This window comes from Protopterus annectens, chromosome 1.part0 (genome assembly GCF_019279795.1).
Source record: "Protopterus annectens isolate FY-2018-M chromosome 1.part0, PAN1.0, whole genome shotgun sequence".
Classification (NCBI taxonomy): Eukaryota; Metazoa; Chordata; order Ceratodontiformes; family Protopteridae; genus Protopterus; species Protopterus annectens.
In genome coordinates, this window is record NC_056725.1 from 1,825,724,104 (window position 1) to 1,825,741,980 (window position 17,877).

Consider the following 17,877-nt stretch of genomic DNA (forward strand, 5'->3'; position numbering starts at 1 on the left):
TAGCCACTGAGAATGCAGGGCATTGCACTGTTGTGTAAGTTGCTAGTAATCTATTCATAGGCTACTGCAGCAGTGAGAATGATGAGCATTGCTCAGTTGTGTAAGCTGTTAGTAATCTATCCATAGGTACTGCATCACTGAGAAGAATCAGAACTGCACAGTTGTGTAAGTTGTTAGTAATCTATCCATATGCTACTGCAGCAGTGTGTATGATGCACAGTGTACCGTTGTGTAAGTAGTTGGTAATCTAGCCATAGGCTACTACAAAAGTGAGAAAAATGAGCATTCTATAGATGTGCAAGTTGTTAGTAATCTACCCATGGGCTACTGCAGAAGTGAGAATGATGAACATTGTATGGTAGTGTACGTTGTTAGCATTCTATCCATAGGCTTCTGTAGCAGTGAGAATGATGACCAGTGTACAGTTGTGTAAGTTGTTAGACAGTGAGAATTATAGGCATTGTATACTTGTGAAAATTGGCAGTAATCTATCCATAGGCTCCTATCGCAGTTAGGATGATGAGCATTGAGCAGTTGTGTAAGTTGTTAGACAGAGAGAATGATGAGTTTTGTACAGTTGTGTAAGTTGTTAGTAATTTATTCATAGGATACTACAGCAGTGAGGATGAGCGTTGTAGAGTTGCGTAAGTTGTTAGCAATCTATCCATAGGCTACTGCAGCAGTGAAAATGTTGAGCATTGCGCAGTTGTGTAAGTTGTTAGTGATCTGTCCATAGGCTTGCAGCAGTGAAAATTATGAGAATTGAACAGTTGTGTAAGTTGATAGTAATCTATCCAGTGGCCTAAAAATAACCCCCTACATCACGAGATGGGTTGCCAACTGGCTCACTGACAGAACCTAAATGGTAAGAGTTGCAGAAGCTAGGTCTGACTCTAAACTGGTTACAAGTGGCGTTCCCCAGGGCTCAGTCCTAGGACCCCTTCTGTTTGGCATTTACTTCTCAGAGGTACAGGCAAGCACAGAAGGATTATGGCTGACCAAGTTCGCAGATGACTGCAAACTAGGGGCTATAATTGACTCTCCGGCTGACACAGACATTCTCCAAAAGGGTCTCACTGAGACAGATACCTGGTGTCAAAACCATGGCCTCAAGCTAAATGTCAAAACGTGCATAGTCAACCCCTTTGGAAAAAACAAAGTACCCACAAACTATCACATAGGTGGTAACCCCCTAAATACGGAAGATGTAATAAGTGATCTGGGGACCTGAGTAGATAGTAACCTCTCCTTTGATAATTACTTTGTCAAAGTGGTTAGACAATCCTTCTATGTGGCCCACCTAATCATAAAAGGGTTTGCATCCAGATCGAAAGAGGTCATTGGGCCACTCTATGCATCACTCATCAGACCCATCATATAGTTCAATGCCCCATTTGGGATGTACCTTACAAGGCACCTGCAACAACTGGAAAAACCACAGAAGCACCTCACCAAGAGGATCACTGGACTCAAGCAGATGCCCTATGCAGCTCGACTAAATAAACTCCAGCTATACTCGGTTGCATACTGCCTACTCAGAGGTGATCTCTGCTGGACATACAAGGCCATGTCTAACCCATATCCCCTCGAGCCACATGCTCCAGGGATCTAAACCTCACCACAACAATAAATAGGATGTGCTGGAGGGATAGATTCCTGTCCCAGAGACCTCCCATGCTCTGGAACAAGATTCCAATTCTCATTAGGCAGAGTTCCTCGCTAACCCTCTTCAAGAGAAACCTTGACAAGTGGATGGGAAACAGAAAGTTTACCCCAGGGATCACTTCAATGTCCCTGTTGGACAGAGGCACAGTGAACTAATCTAAGGTGGTGGCAAAAGCCAACACATTCTGGCTAGGCTTATAAATGCCTTTGGGCAGATAGCCTAGTACCTACCTATGAACCTATTACTAACAACTTACACAACTGTAAAATGCCCAACATTCTCAATGCTTAACAAGTTACACAACTGTACAATTCTCATCATTTTCACTACTGCAGTAGCCCATGGATGAATTACTAAAAACTTACACAATTGTACAATGTTCATCACTCTCGCTGCTGCAGTAGCCTATGGTTAGATTGCTAACACCATACACATGTGTAGAATGCTTATCACTCTCACTGCTGCAGTAGCCTATGGATCAATTACTAACATCTTATAAAACTGTGCAATGCTCATCATTCTCACTGCTGCAGTAGGCTATGGATATATTGCTTACAACTTACACAACTGTACAGTGCTCTTCATTCTCACTTCTGCAGTAGCTATGGATAGAATCCTAACATCTTACTCAACTGTACAATGTTCATCATTCTAACTGTGGCAGTAGCCAATGGACAGCTTACACAACTGTACAAAACTCATCATTCTGACTGTTGCAGTAGCCTATGGATAGATTACTACCAACTTACACAACTGTACAATGTTCATCATTCTGACTGCTGCAGTAGCCTATTTATAGATTACTACCAACTTACACAACTGTACAATGCTCCTCATTGTCACTGCCATAGTAGCCTATGGATAGATTGCTAACAACTTGCCCACTTTTACAATACTCATCATTATCACTGTTGCAGTTGCCTATGGATAGATAACTGTACAATGTGCATTATTCTCATTGCTGCAGTAGCCTAGGGATATATTGCTAACAACTTACACAACTGTACAATGCTCATCATCCTCACTGCTGTTGTGGACTTTGGATAGATTATTATAAACATACACAGCTATACAATGCCCATTATTCTCACTGCCTAACAACTTACACAACTGTACAATGCTTATCAGTCACACTGTTGAAGTAGCCTAGGAATATATTACACAACTGTGCAATGCTGATCCTTCACACTGCTACAGTAACTATGGATAGATTACTAATAACTTACACAACTGTGCAAATGTCATCATTCTCACTGCTGAAGTAGACTATGGATAGATTACTAACAACTTACACAGCTTTACAATGCCCATCAATGTCAGTGCCTAACAATTTGCACAACTCTACAATGCTAATCATTCTCACTGCTGCAGAGCCCATGGTTGAATTACTAACACCCTACACAACTGTACAATGCTCTTCACTCTCACTGTTGCAGTAGCCTATCGATAGATTACTAACGACTTATACAAATGTATAATGCTCATCATTGCCACTGCTACAAGCCTATGGATCGATTACTAACAACTTATACAACTGTACAATGCTCATCATTCTCACTGCAGCAGTAGCATATGGATAGATTACTAACAACTTACACAACTGTGCAATACTCATCATTTTGACTGCTTCAGTAGGCTAGGGATAGATTACTAACAACCTACACAACTGTAGAATGCTCACCATCCTCACTGCTGTTGTGGACTTTGGATAGATTATTACAAACATACACAGCTATACAATGCCCATCATTCTCACTGCCTAACAACTTACACAACTGTACAATGCTTATCAGTCACACTGTTGCAGTAGCCTAGGAATATATTACACAACTTTGCAATGCTGATCCTTCTCACTGCTACAGTAACTATGGATAGATTACTAATAACTTACACAACTGTGCAAATGTCATCATTCTCACTGCTGAATTAGCCTATGGATAGATTACTAACAACTTACACAGCTGTACAATGCCCATCAATATCAGTGCCTAACAATTTGCACAACTCTACAATGCTAATCATTCTCACTGCTGCAGCGCCCATTGTTGAATTACTAACACCCTACACAACTGTACGATGCTCTTCACTCTCACTGTTGCAGTAGCCTATGGATAGATTACTACCAACTTACACAACTGTACAATGTTCATCATTCTGACTGCTGCAGTAGCCTATTTATAGATTACTACCAACTTACACAACTGTACAATGCTCCTCATTGTCACTGTCATAGTAGCCTATGGATAGATTGCTAACAACTTGCCCACTTTTACAATACTCATCATTATCACTGTTGCAGTTGCCTATGGATAGATAACTGTACAATGTGCATTATTCTCATTGCTGCAGTAGCCTAGGGATATATTGCTAACAACTTACACAACTGTACAATGCTCATCATCCTCACTGCTGTTGTGGACTTTGGATAGATTATTACAAACATACACAGCTATACAATGCCCATCATTCTCACTGCCTAACAACTTACACAACTGTACAATGCTTATCAGTCACACTGTTGCAGTAGCCTAGGAATATATTACACAACTGTGCAATGCTGATCCTTCACACTGCTACAGTAACTATGGATAGATTACTAATAACTTACACGACTGTGCAAATGTCATCATTCTCACTGCTGAAGTAGCCTATGGATAGATTACTAACAACTTACACAGCTGTACAATGCCCATCAATGTCAGTGCCTAACAATTTGCACAACTCTACAATGCTAATCATTCTCACTGCTGCAGAGCCCATGGTTGAATTACTAACACCCTACACAACTGTACGATGCTCTTCACTCTCACTGTTGCAGTAGCCTATCGATAGATTACTAATGACTTATACAAATGTATAATGCTCATCATTGCCACTGCTACAAGCCTATGGATCGATTACTAACAACTTATACAACTGTACAATGCTCATCATTCTCACTGCGGCAGTAGCATATGGATAGATTACTAACAACTTACACAACTGTGCAATACTCATCATTTTGACTGCTTCAGTAGGCTAGGGATAGATTACTAACAACCTACACAACTGTAGAATGCTCACCATCCTCACTTCTGTAGCAGTCTATGGATAGATTACTAACAACTTACACAACTGTGACATGCCCATCATTTTCACTGCCTGACAACTTACACAACTGTGCAATGCTCATCATTTTCACTGCTGTATTAGCCTATGGATAGATTGCTAACAACTTACACAACTGTACAACACTCATCATCCTCATTTATGTACTAGCTTATGGATAGATTCCTAATACCTTACACAACTGTACAATGCGCATCATGCTCACTGATGTATTAGCTCATGGATAGATTCCTAATGACTTACACAACTTTACAGTGCTCTTCATCCTCACTGATGTAGTAGCCTATGGATAGACTGCTAACAAATTACAAAACTGTGCAATGCCCATTATTTTCACTGCCTAACCACTTACACAAATGTACAATGCTCATCCTCCTCACTGTTGCAGTAGCCTAGGAAGAGATTATTAACAACATTACACAACCATACAAAGTTCATCATTCTCACTTCTGCAGTAGGGCATGGGTAGATTACTAACAACTTACACAACTCTAGAGTGCTCATTATTCTCACTGTTGCAGTAGCCTATGGATAAATTACTAACTACTTACATAACTGTACAATGCCCTTCATTCTCACTGCGGCAGTAGCCCATGGATATATTACTAACAACTTACACAAATGTACAATGCTTATCATTCTGACTGCTTTAGTAGCCTATGGATAGATTATTAACAACGTTACACAGCCATACAAAGTTCATCATTTTCACTTCTGCAGCAGGGCATGGGTAGATTACTAACAACTTACACAACTCTAGAGTGCTCATTATTCTCCCTGTTGCAGTAGCCTATGGATAAATTACTAACTACTTACACAACTGTACAATGCTCATCATTCTCACTGCTGCAGTAGCCTATGGATATATTACAAAAAACTTACACAAATGTACAATGCTTATCATTCTGGCTTATTCAGTAGCCTATGGATAGGTTATTAATAACATTACACAGCCATACAAAGTTCATCATTCTCACTTCTGCAGTAGGGCATGGGTAGATTACTAACAACTTACACAACTCTAGAGTGCTCATTATTCTCACTGTTGCAGTAACCTATGGATAAATTACTAACTACTTACACAACTGTACAATGCTCATCAATCTTACTGCTGCAGTAGCATATGGATAGATTACTAACAACTTACACAACTGTACAATGTTAAACATTTTCACTGCTTCAGTAGCCTATGGATAAATTACTAACAACCTACACAGCTGTACAATGCTGAGCATTCTCAGGGCCTAACAACTTACACAACTGTACACTGCTCATCACTGTCACTGCTGCAGTAGCCTATGGAGAGATTACTAACAACTTGCAAAACTGTACAATGCCCAACCTTCTCAGTACCTAAGAAGTTACACAACTGTACAATACTTTTTATCTCACTTCTGCAGTAGCTATGGACAGATTACTAACAACTTACTTAACTGTAAAATGCTCATCATTCTAACTGCAGCAGTAGCCTATGGATATATTACTAACAACTTACACAAATGTACAATGCTTATCATTCTCATTGCTGCAGTAGCCTATGGAAAATTAATAACAAATTACAGAACTGTACAATGCTCATCTTTGTCACAGCTTCAGTAGCCTGTGGATAGATAACTAACAACCTACACAGCTGTACAATGCTGAACATTCTCAGTGCCTAACAACTTACACAACTGTACACTGCTCATCACTGTCACTGCTGCAGTAGCCTATGGAGAGATTGCTAACAACTTGCACAATTGTACAATGCCCAACATTCTCAGTGCCTAACAAGTTACTCAACTGTACAATGCTCTTTATCTCACTTCTGCAGTAGCTATGGACAGATTACTAACAACTTACTCAACTGTACAATGCTCATCATTTTAATTGTGGCAGTAGCCTATGGATAGATTCCTACCAACTTACACAACTATACAAAACTCATCATTTTGACTGCTGCAGTAGCCTATGGATAGATTACTACCAACTTACACAACTGTACAATGTTCATCATTCTTACTACATCAGTAGCCTATGGATAGATTACTAACACCTTGCACAAATATACAATACTCATCATTCTCCCTGCTGCAGTAGCCTATGTATAGATTGCTAACTTACACAACTGTAGAATGCTCATCATTCTCACTGCTGCAGTGGTTAATGTATTGATTACTAACAACTTACACCACTGTACAATGCTCATCATTCCCACTACTGCAGTAGAATAAGGATAGATTACTAAGAAATTTCAAAACTGTACAATACTCATCATTCTCATCCTAGGACTGAGCCTGGGGAACGCCACTTGTAACCAGTTTAGAGTCAGACCTAGCTTCTGCAACTCTTACCATTTGGGTTCTGTCAGTGAGCCAGTTGGCAACCCATCTCATGATGTAGGGGTTTATGTTCAGGCTGGTGAGCTTGTCTATAATACCTGAGTGGGGAATGGTGTCAAAGGCCTTTGTGAGGTCTAGGTAGGCTGTGTGGACCACCTTTCCCTCATCTATAGCCTTGGTAACTGTCTCAAAGAAGTCCACCAGGTTTAGGAGGCATGATCTGCCCTAAACTAAGCCAAACTGGGTAGGGTCCAGTGTTTGGAGGTTCCCAGTGTCTCTGTTAATGAGATCCATGATGATGCGCTCAATAGCTTTGCAGACCAAGCTAGTCAGGCTTATAGGGCGATATTTTCTGGGGTCCATTGTGGCTCCACCTTTGTGGAGCGGAATAACCATTGCTGTGCGCCACTCTGTGGGCACATAGCCTGTGGAGAGGCTGAGTTTAAACAGTGTATTTAGGTGAGGGGTTAGTGCATTTTTGAGCTCATGTAGGACGCAGCCTGGGACACCATCCGGTCCCACTGATGCTGTGTTTTTGGCTTTGGAGAGTACTGTTTTAACCTGAGTGTCTGTGATTTCAAGGGCACTACATTCTTCTGGTATAGTTATTGGCCCTTTTGGGGGTGAGAGGGGGGTGAACTTTGCTCTGAACCAGTCTGCCAGGATGTTGGCTATATGGGTTGGTTCAGTGTGTATCTTGTGCCATTCTGCACTAACTCCAAGCAGATCTGAGAATTGCCACTTAGATTCCTGACATAGCAAAAGAATGCCTTGTGGTTATCTTTGGAGTCCATGGCAATTTTTATTTCGTAGCTAGCCTTGGATGATTTTGTGAGAGAACATAGTTTCTTGCTGATACTGATTAGGGATGTCTTCCCTTCTTGGGATTTTACTATTTTCTGTACTAGTTTCCTCCTTCTATTGTATAGCTTGTTTATGGCAGGGGTCCAACAGACTGGTTTCCTTTTCTTGGAGGAGTGAGTCTTGGTTTTGTTTGGGTTAACACGATCCATGCATTCTTGTAGGTGTCCATAGAGTGCATTAGTAAAGGATTTTGCAGCTTGGACAGCGTTATCCTTTAGCATGGGGGCTTTGAAACTTCCCACCTCAGTCTTAAGTAACGTGAAGTTTGCTTTTGAAAAGTTTTTCACGGTGGTTTCTTTGACCGGGAGTGGTTGCGGAATATGGATATCCAGAGTGATTATTTTATGGTCAGATCTAACCAACAAGGGGTTGATGTCCGGTGTGGAACACCGGTCGCCCATGTTGGTGATAACCAGGTCCAATATGTTGTCACCTCTGGTGGGGGTGTTGACAGTTGATCCAGGGCACTTGAGTTTATAAATTCTAGGAAATATTGGGCAAGGGAATTTGTACTTGAGTAGTCCTGCCAGTTAATGTTTGGGTAATTGAAATCACCCAATATCAGGGTGTTTGGTAGGACCTTCATGTTTCCCAGTGTTTCCAGGAATGTGGAGTGGTGGTCCTGGGACATGGTGGGTGATCTGTAGCAAGCTATAATTTGAATAGCAGTTTTGCCCATTGTTAGTTGCACGTGGATGATCTCTGAAGCATCGTGCTGTGCCACTAACCTGGAGGTGTGGGTATCCTTGATGAATATGGATACTCCCCCGCCTTTTGTTTTCGGTCTGGGTTGTATGGCTGAAATGTATGGTATGAGTTGTAGCCTGGAAGTGCTGGGGTGCTGAGCCTTAAACAAGGTTTATGTTACTGCACATATATCAATTTTCTCCATACTGAGGAGTGCCTCAAGTGCATGCATTTTGAGTTTTAGACTTCTGGCATTGAGTAACATTACCTTCAGTTTTTTTGTTACTTGCGCTATTTATGGCACTGGGTTTGTCTTTTGAGCCTTGCCTAAAAAAGGCACTATGTGGTGGCAAGAGCCTTGGCCAGTATTCGAAAGCCTAAGGGTGACAGGTGCAAGTCATCTCTAGCGAAGCAGTGTGGCTTGTCGAGCATGTCATCCCAGTCTATTCCCTATCCATAGTCTACTGCTGCAGTCAGAATGATGAACACTGTACAGTTGTGTATGTTGTTAATAATCTATGCCTAGGCTACTGAAGCACTGGGAATGTTGAGCATTATACAGCTGTGTAAGTTCCTAGTAATCTATCCACGGGTTTGAAGCAGTGAGGATGATGAGCATTGTACAGTTGTGTAAGTTGTTAGTGATCTATCCATAAACTTGGAGTGAGAATGATGAGCATTGTACAGTTGTATAAGTTGTTAGTAATCTATCCATAGCCTACTACAGCAGTGAGAATGATGAACATTGTACAGTTGCGAAAGTAGTTAATAATCTATGCATAGGCTACTGCAGCACTGGGAATGTTGAGTATTTTATAGCTGTGTAAGTGGCTAGCAATCTATCTACAGGTTTGAAGCCGTGAAAATTATGAGCACTGCACAGTTGTGTAAGTTGTTAATAATCTATCCATAGGCTACTGAGCAATCAGAATGATGAACCTTGTACAGTTGTGTAAGTTGTTAATAATCTTTGCATAGGCTACTGAAGCACTGGGAATGTTGATTGTTATACAGCTGTGTAAGTTGTTAGTAATCTTTCCACAGGTTTGAAGCAGTAAAGATGGTGAGCATTGTACAGTTGTGTAAGTTGTTAGTGATCTATCCATAAGCTTGTTGGAGTGAGAATGATGTGCATCGTACAGCTGTGTAAGTTGTTAGTAATCTATTCATAGCCTAATACAGCAGTGAGTATGATGAGCACTATACAGTTGTATAAGTTGTTAATAATCTATCCATAGGCTACTGCAACACTGAGAATGATGAGCATTGCACAGTTGTGTAAGTTGTTAGTAATCTATCCATAGCTACTGCATCACTGAGAAGGATCAGCACTGCACAGTTGTGTAAGTTGTTAGTAATCTATCCATATGCTACTGCAGCAGTGTGTATGATGAGCAGTGTACAGTTGTGTAAGTAGTTAGTAATCTATCCATAGGCTACTGCAACAGTAAGAAAAATGAGCAGTCTATAGATGTGTAAGCTGTTAGTAATCTACCCATAGGCGACTGCACAACTAAGAATGATGAATATTGTATGATTGTGTAAGTTGTTAGCAATCTATCCATAGGCTACTGCGCCGTGAGAATGATGAGAATTGTATAGTTGTGTAAGTGGTTAGTAATCTGTCCATATGCTACTGCAGCATTGAGAATGATTAGCATTGTACAGTTGTGTAAGTTGTTAGTAATCTATCCATAGGCTACTGCAGCAGTGAGAATGATGAGCATTGCACAGTTGTGTAAGTTGTTAGTAATCTATCCATTACTACTGCAGCAGTAAGAATGATGAGCATTGCACAGTTGTGTAAGTTGTTAGTGTCAGAGAAAAATACTTCAAAAGACCAAAAGCATAAGGTTCAGTTCAGGTATCTTTATTCTTGCGCAAGGAGACAAAAAATGCAGTTACAGAGTTTGTCTGACTAAATCAGGAAGTGCCACAGTTATTATACCTTTCTTTCAAGACATTGCCCACTACGACTGATGTAGTAGATCACCAGTTCACAATTCTGTTACTTTACAGATGTTTCTCACATTTCTAGCTGACTCTTCAAAGTTTAAAAAAAGATTTTTTTGTAAACAGGATGGCCTTGACGACCACCGGTCAATTATAACTTTCTTGCTATGTGATGTTACAAGTCTAGGTACTATGGCTAATTCAAACACAATTCAAGTACAGATTTCTGAAGCAGTTCTTTGTTTATAGTATCTAACTATCTTGCAGCTTGTGCACTTTTTCATTAGCACGAACATAGCTTATTGTTCAAAATGAATGGATCTACAGAAATTATTATTCTCCATTTATTTTCCTGACCTAGCAGAAAATCACCTGCTTTCCAGTACATTTCCAAAGCATAAACATGTATTTTGCTGTGCTAGCAAACTAGGTCAGAGTGCATCTTGCAGTGTCAGAAAGCACAATTTCAGAAAAGCATGTTTTCAGTTTCAAATGAAACTAATGCTGCATATAGAATAAAAATGTGTTAATCTTCCCTTATTTAAAATAAGCATTGCACACATATGTTAATACATATTTTTCTAACATTTCCCCCCTGTTAATAATTTTTATTCTATTTCAAAAGCATAAACAGTTTATTTCTTCTCCTAACCTCTTCCTTTGAGGATTTGCAGCTAAGAGAGTCATTCAGTTTAAACTTATGAAAGTGTTTCCTTTTTCAACAGTTCTTCAATTTCAGTACTTTGATACAAAATCTCAGAAACTGACATGTCTATAAAATCTTTGATTATTTTTTTCATGCAGGGAATACCACAGCAAATACATGCTCCTAACAAAAGTAATCCCACACAAATGGCTATCAGGATGTTCATTAGGATGGAACCCCACCCCCCCAAACAAATTCTGGAAAAAGTCCATCAGTGGGTTCGGGCCTGGCCTGGTCATGTCTGACACTTGCTGGATCACTTCCAAATGATCGTTGATCTCATGTTTATTGTCAGGAATAAATGAACAACACTCATCTTTGATTAAAGCGCACGTACCACCTCTCACCGCTAGGGTGAAGTCAAGAGCCATGCGGTTTTGAAGCACCACAGTTTTTATTGCATTCAGTTCATCAGTCATTAATTCAAGAACAGAAAAAACTGCATTGCTCATGACCTCGAGAAGTTTGGATAGCTTTCTCAGTTCCCAAATTGATTTAACTGCACCATATGCAGGGGCTATGCCAGCCCAGGATATGATAGTGTCACTCAAGTCCATGTGTGCTAGTTTACTTTTGTCTTTCACAGAGTTATGGTTTCTCCATGCTACGATCTGTCCCACCGGATTCTCAGGTTTCTTGATTGGATTTTCAGGTTTTTTTGTGACATCTCTGATGTTTTGAATTCTCCCATGAGGCAAAGCTGTAGTGTGTCATATGGCCGGGACCAGGTAACCCAAAAAACAACTGCCGGACCAATTCTCAGGCAACCATCTGTATGCCTTTTTCCCACATATGAAATAACAGTTTTCTACCTTAGTATTGATATACACCTTCCCTGCATGAAACTTTTTCTTATCTATAATAGACAGTTACTTTAAAAGAACAGGATTATGTTGTATATCACTGACAGTTTTATGCAAGGACTCAAAGTATGAGTCATAATCTGCATCACAAATTGTTTCTGTATTTTTAGCATTTTTAGGTTTAATATAACATTTATAAGAAACAGTCACATTACATTTACTCCAACCTACTTGAATCGTGTCATTCTTAAAAAAAGCATACAATTCCTGTTTGTGTAACAGGTAGAAATAATGCAATTTTGTCTCTAGATTTCACAGGTGTAGTCTCAAAAATCAAATTTTCCTAGGTCTCATTGACCCCTAGGGGGACAGCAGCCATCAATAATCCCCAGTATGCTGTTGGTGTAGCTGTGCAAATCCAACAATTCAAAATATTAAAAGTCTCAGCATACACATATTTGATTGCTTGGTAAGTGTTAAAGTTCGGATGCCAGTCTATGAGTGTTGAATCATGTTTGTTCAGTCTAGCTGGTGTGGCTGAAGAAAAGAAAGGCCACAGCAAAAGCCACAGCAAAAAGAACATTGTCACTAATGCAGTTATTAAGATGATTATGCAACACTGCTGAATATACTGCTGAAGTCGTTCAGTATTTCTATTGTCTCTAGGTCTTGTCATTTTACTGCTGCTGTGTGTTAGCAAGAGTTTTATCAAGTTCAAAGTTTTTGACTAGTTTACAGTGTTTCAAATAAATCCAAGATGAATGTTCCGCAATCTTGACTGCTGTGGACGTGCTCAGCAGTACTTGATACGGATCGTCCCACTTTGGTGTCGTCCAATTCTTCTTTTTGATTGTCTTCACCCAGACCCAAGTGCCTGGGGCTACTGCTACTTCGGATGGTTTAGTTTGGTCTTTATCTGAAGCAGAATTAAACTGTAAAAGATGTTTGTTATTCAGCATACTCCTCATGTACTCTGCAAGTGTCCAATCTGCTTCCTGGTCTGCAGGCATGAGAGGTTTCCACTGAGGTATATAATAAGCTCTTCCGAAAATCTTTTCGAAAGGTGTCAATCCTTTTGCATTTGGGGCAGTTCTCATGCTCAACAGTGCCAAGGGCAAACAGTACACTCAGTTCTTCTGTGTATCTACTATAAGTTTTTTAAGCTTATTCTTTAAAACTCCATTGTGCCTCTCTACTAACCCTGCAGATTGAGGGTGATATGCACAGTGATGTTTTAAAGAAATCCCAAAATACTGGCTTAACTGCTGTATAGTTTGGTTAACGAAATGTGTACCATTGTCACTGTAGATCCTTTCCAGTATGCCAAATCTAGGAATAATTTGTTTAACTAGGGTCTTTGCAAAAGTGGTTGCATCTGGTTTACTAGTCAGAAAGGCCTCCACCCATTTGGAGAACATATCCAGAATGACAAGGCAGTACTTTTTGTTTTCACATTTGCTCAATTCTATGAAATCCATACAGATAGTATGAAATGGATACAGTGGTGTAGGTAAACTCCCTTGCTTGGGCTTTAATGCCCCTTGTGCATGATGTTTATTACAAGTGTGACACAACAGGCAAAATTTTTTAGAGCAGTTCGTAAACCCATACGTAGCGAATACCCGATTCACTAACTGTACCATCCCCCCTGTTGAGACATGGCTTTGCCCATGGCTCAACAAAGCTGCATATCTAAATAAATTAGACGGTAATATCGGTTTTCCCTCTGTGTCAGCTCTCGCATTGCCTTTTGAAATCCTATCTTTTTGTTTTGTATGAGCTATGCATTTACAAATAGCTACTTTCTGAGGCAACTGAATAAAATCTAACAAATCTAAAATAAACTGTGCATGGTTAATCAATTTGCCAGTAGATGTCACCATTCCTCGATTCTTCCACTGTTGTGCAAAAACATGTACAGTAGAAAAAGCATACTGTCTGTCTGTAAAAATGTTTACGCTTTTACCCTTTGCTAAGGTACATGCCCATGTCAAGGCAATCAACTCTGCTGCTTGTGCAGATAAGTTATGTGGTACAGGTTTCGCTTCTACAATCTCAGTATCAGAAACTACTGCATAACCTGTTAGTTCTGTCCTGCAGGACTCCTTTTGCATGAGCCATCCACGTAATATGTCACCTCGGCATCATCCAAGGGAACATCCGTGAGGTCTTTTCTAGGCAGTGTCTTTTGCTCAATTACCTGCAGGCAGTTGTGGGGTGTGCCATCCACAGGAGTTGGGAGCAAGGCAGATGGATTCAAAGTAGTACATCATTCAATTGTCATGTGAGATTGGCTCAGCAATATAGCCATACAAGAAAGATGCCTAGCAGGGGAAAGATATGCTACTTTTTCTTGCAGTAAAATGCTTGCGACTGCATGAGGCATTCTCAATGTGAGAGGGTGGAATAACACTACTGAGGCCGAAGCCTGCACTGCCATTGCAGCTGCAACTACTGCTTGTACACAGTGGGGTAGAGACTGCACCACTGGGTCCAGTTGTGATGAATAATAAGCAATGGGGTGTTATTTGTCCCCATGCTGTTGAGTCAATACTGATGTGATTGCTTGCAATCTACAGTTTGGAAAAAATGTTTGTGATAATTTGGTAATCCTAAAACTAATGATGATGCTATCAATTGTTTCAGTTTGCAGAAAGTTACTTCTGCTTCTGGTGTCCACTGTATTAAATCTTGTGCTGCCATAGGCTTCTTAAAAATCAGGTCGGTTAAAGGTGCAGATTTCAAAGCATAGTTTAGGATCCAGCTTTGACAAAAATTAGTCGTACCCAGGAAGGACATCATTTCCTTCTTGGTTGTGGGTTTTGGTGCTTGTAAGATCGCTACTTTTCTGTCCTCATCTAATGTTCTGCCATCTTTGGATATTACATATCCAAGGTATTTCACTTGTTTTCTCAAAAGCTGCAATTTATTTTTGCTTACTTTGTGTCCTTCAACTGCTAGGAATTTTAATAATGCTATAGTATCTTCCTTACAATCTTGCTGGGTAGGGGCGGCCAGCAGGATGTCATCAACATAAAGTAAAATTTGACTACCTCTCGGTGGGATAAATCCCGCTAAATTACTTGCCATCTCTTGTGAGAATATCATTGGGCTTTCACTATAGCCCTGTGGTAGTCATGTATATGTATACCGCTTCCCCTGAAATGTAAATGCAAACCAATACTGGCTGTCAGGGTGTATCGGTATCGAAAAGAACGCATTGCTGATATCTACCACAGAAAAATACTTCTGTTGAGGTTTTAAATCATTCAACAAGGTATGTGGATCTGGCACCGTAGGTGCTCTTGGTATTACTGCGTCATTTACAGCTTGTTAATCTTGGACCATACACCATTCTCCGTTTGCTTTTCTAACTGGGAATAAGGGTGTGTTACATGGTGAGTCGAGAGATTCCACCAGTATTCCCTTCTTAAGCAAAGCTGCTATGATTGGTTTAATACCTGCCTCTGCATCTTTTCTCAAGGGGTACTGTCTTTTTTGTGATCTAAATGCTGACTTTGGCATGATAGTAACTGGTTCTGCTGTGTGAATAAGTCCTACGTCTGACTTTCCTGTTGACCAGAGAGTTTCTGGTATGTCTAACAAAGCTTTTTCTTCCTCTTCTAATAAGAGGGCTTCTCAGCTGTCTTTGCTGGACTGTAAGTGTACAGCTGGATGTGTTTGTGTTATCCAGTTCAGTTTCTGTCTTTGTATTCCTTGTTCTGACAGTTCTGATTCTGTCTGTTTTTCCCATTTTGTAACTTTCTCTCCTAGGTCTACCCATTTTAAATCTTCTTCTTTAGTTAAACTAACATACGGTATTAGATTTGATTTGTAAAGTGAAAAGAACTCCTGGGGTAATGAACAGCTAACTACACTGTTCCCTTTCATGTCTCAGTACAAATTACACAGTACTAATCTGTTTGCATGATTTTTAAACAATTCTTGTTCATATTCTTTTTCAGGTCCTGGTGTATTACAATAATACAGTGTACAGTGCAACAGGTGTTGTATGTCAGTACAAAGGGAGGGGAACTTACTGATAGCTATATTCATTAACTCTTCAGTTACTGCTCCAGGTCCAGTCGTAACTAAGTCCTGGCTGTACCAGTAAAATGTCTCACCTTCCGTTTGCACTGCAAAAGTATTAGTTTGTTGTTGTGCTTCCATACCCTGCATGGTTGGAACTACTGCTATGCCTAATAGTTGCATAAGATCTCTGCCCAAAAGGTTCACTGGGCATTTTGCAGAAACAACAATTTTGCTTCTCTGGGTTAATCCTGAAACAGGATCTGTTATTGTAATGTTATGGGAGAGAGGCTCCCGATATAGCTGTCCATTAGCTGCTTTTACTAGTATAAAGTCATGTGATTCTGAATTTTTTGGTAGTTTGTAGGGGTGTACCAGGGTTCGTGATGCCCCTGAATCGCACAAAAATTTTACTTCCCTACCTTCTACCAGGAGTGTCACTTCTGGTTTTGTGTCAGCTAGATAGAGCTCTAAGCTCAGTAAGGCTAGGTCTAGTATTTCGTTTTCTTCACTATCGGTAGCTTCCTGCACTTCCTGTATTATCACATTCTCTGCTCCTTCTATCACATTCTCATTTGTCCTTTCTCTATTATTCCTATCTAGTGATTCCTGACTTTCATATAGTCAGTCCTCACCTTCATCGTTTTTTTCTTCCACTGCTGCCTTCTTATTTTTCCTGCAATCCCTTGCTAAGTGTCCCTTTTTCCCGCATTTGAAGCACTCACCTCTTTTCTTTCTCCCTTCAAAGTCCTCTGATCGCTGATCAGATTGTTTGTTTCCCTGGGCATTCTTTTTGCCCTTTTGTTCGGACTGTACTAAATAAACTTCTCCATCTTCCACAGCAAATACTTGGGCTTTCTTTTTCTTTTTGTTATTAAAATGCTTTTCAGCATGTCTAGCATATTCAAGCAGCGATTGTAATCTGCTTGTACAATGGTCTACCATATGTTTAGTAATGAAACTACTTATGGGTGCAATACTGCCTTTCAAAAATGCATTCTTTAACTGCTGCTCATATGGGGAATCTTGTGTCTGATCTTCAGGCACCTGCATTCCACAGTGATTGTTAAAACATTCCAATAATCTGGTAAAATATCTATCAACAGTTTCACTTTCTTGTTGGATGCATTGATTAATGCAAGTCCAGTTTTCCCTAGGCTTCCATTTCTCAGAAATTCTGTCTATCAGACCTTTCACTCTGTTATCTAGTTCTGCGCTGCTATGTGGGAGGGGCCTTAGTGCAGCGTCACGGGGATTCCAGTTGCCACTGATCATGTGCCAATCTGGACCTACTATTTGTCTGACTACTTTTTCTACTTCCTCTCCGTTTAAGTGATAACTTAATCTCATGCCCTGTAAGTCATCTAAGAACTTCCTAAAATTAACTTTTGGATGGGGAATTCCCTCTGTGGCTTTCCAGATGTCTTCCAGTGTCCACGGTCTGTATACTAAGAGAGTTGGGTCCTGCCCTTCTTGTCCTGCCTGAGGATTTGGTACTTCTATGAGTGGACATATCTCTTCTTCACTCATAGCCCGTGAATTTCCATTCATTTGATATAATTCAATATCCCCTTTTAAATTACGTGTTTGAGACCTAGTCTCGATAGGATCTCTAACAAACGGTAGTGGTTTTATAGGAACAACTGGATATCGTGGATGTGGGTCAGTTTGTTCTTTTGCTTCATATTCCGGTAAGGGAGTTGGTAAGGGAACCAGAACTGGAGAGGGCAGAGGGGCCGA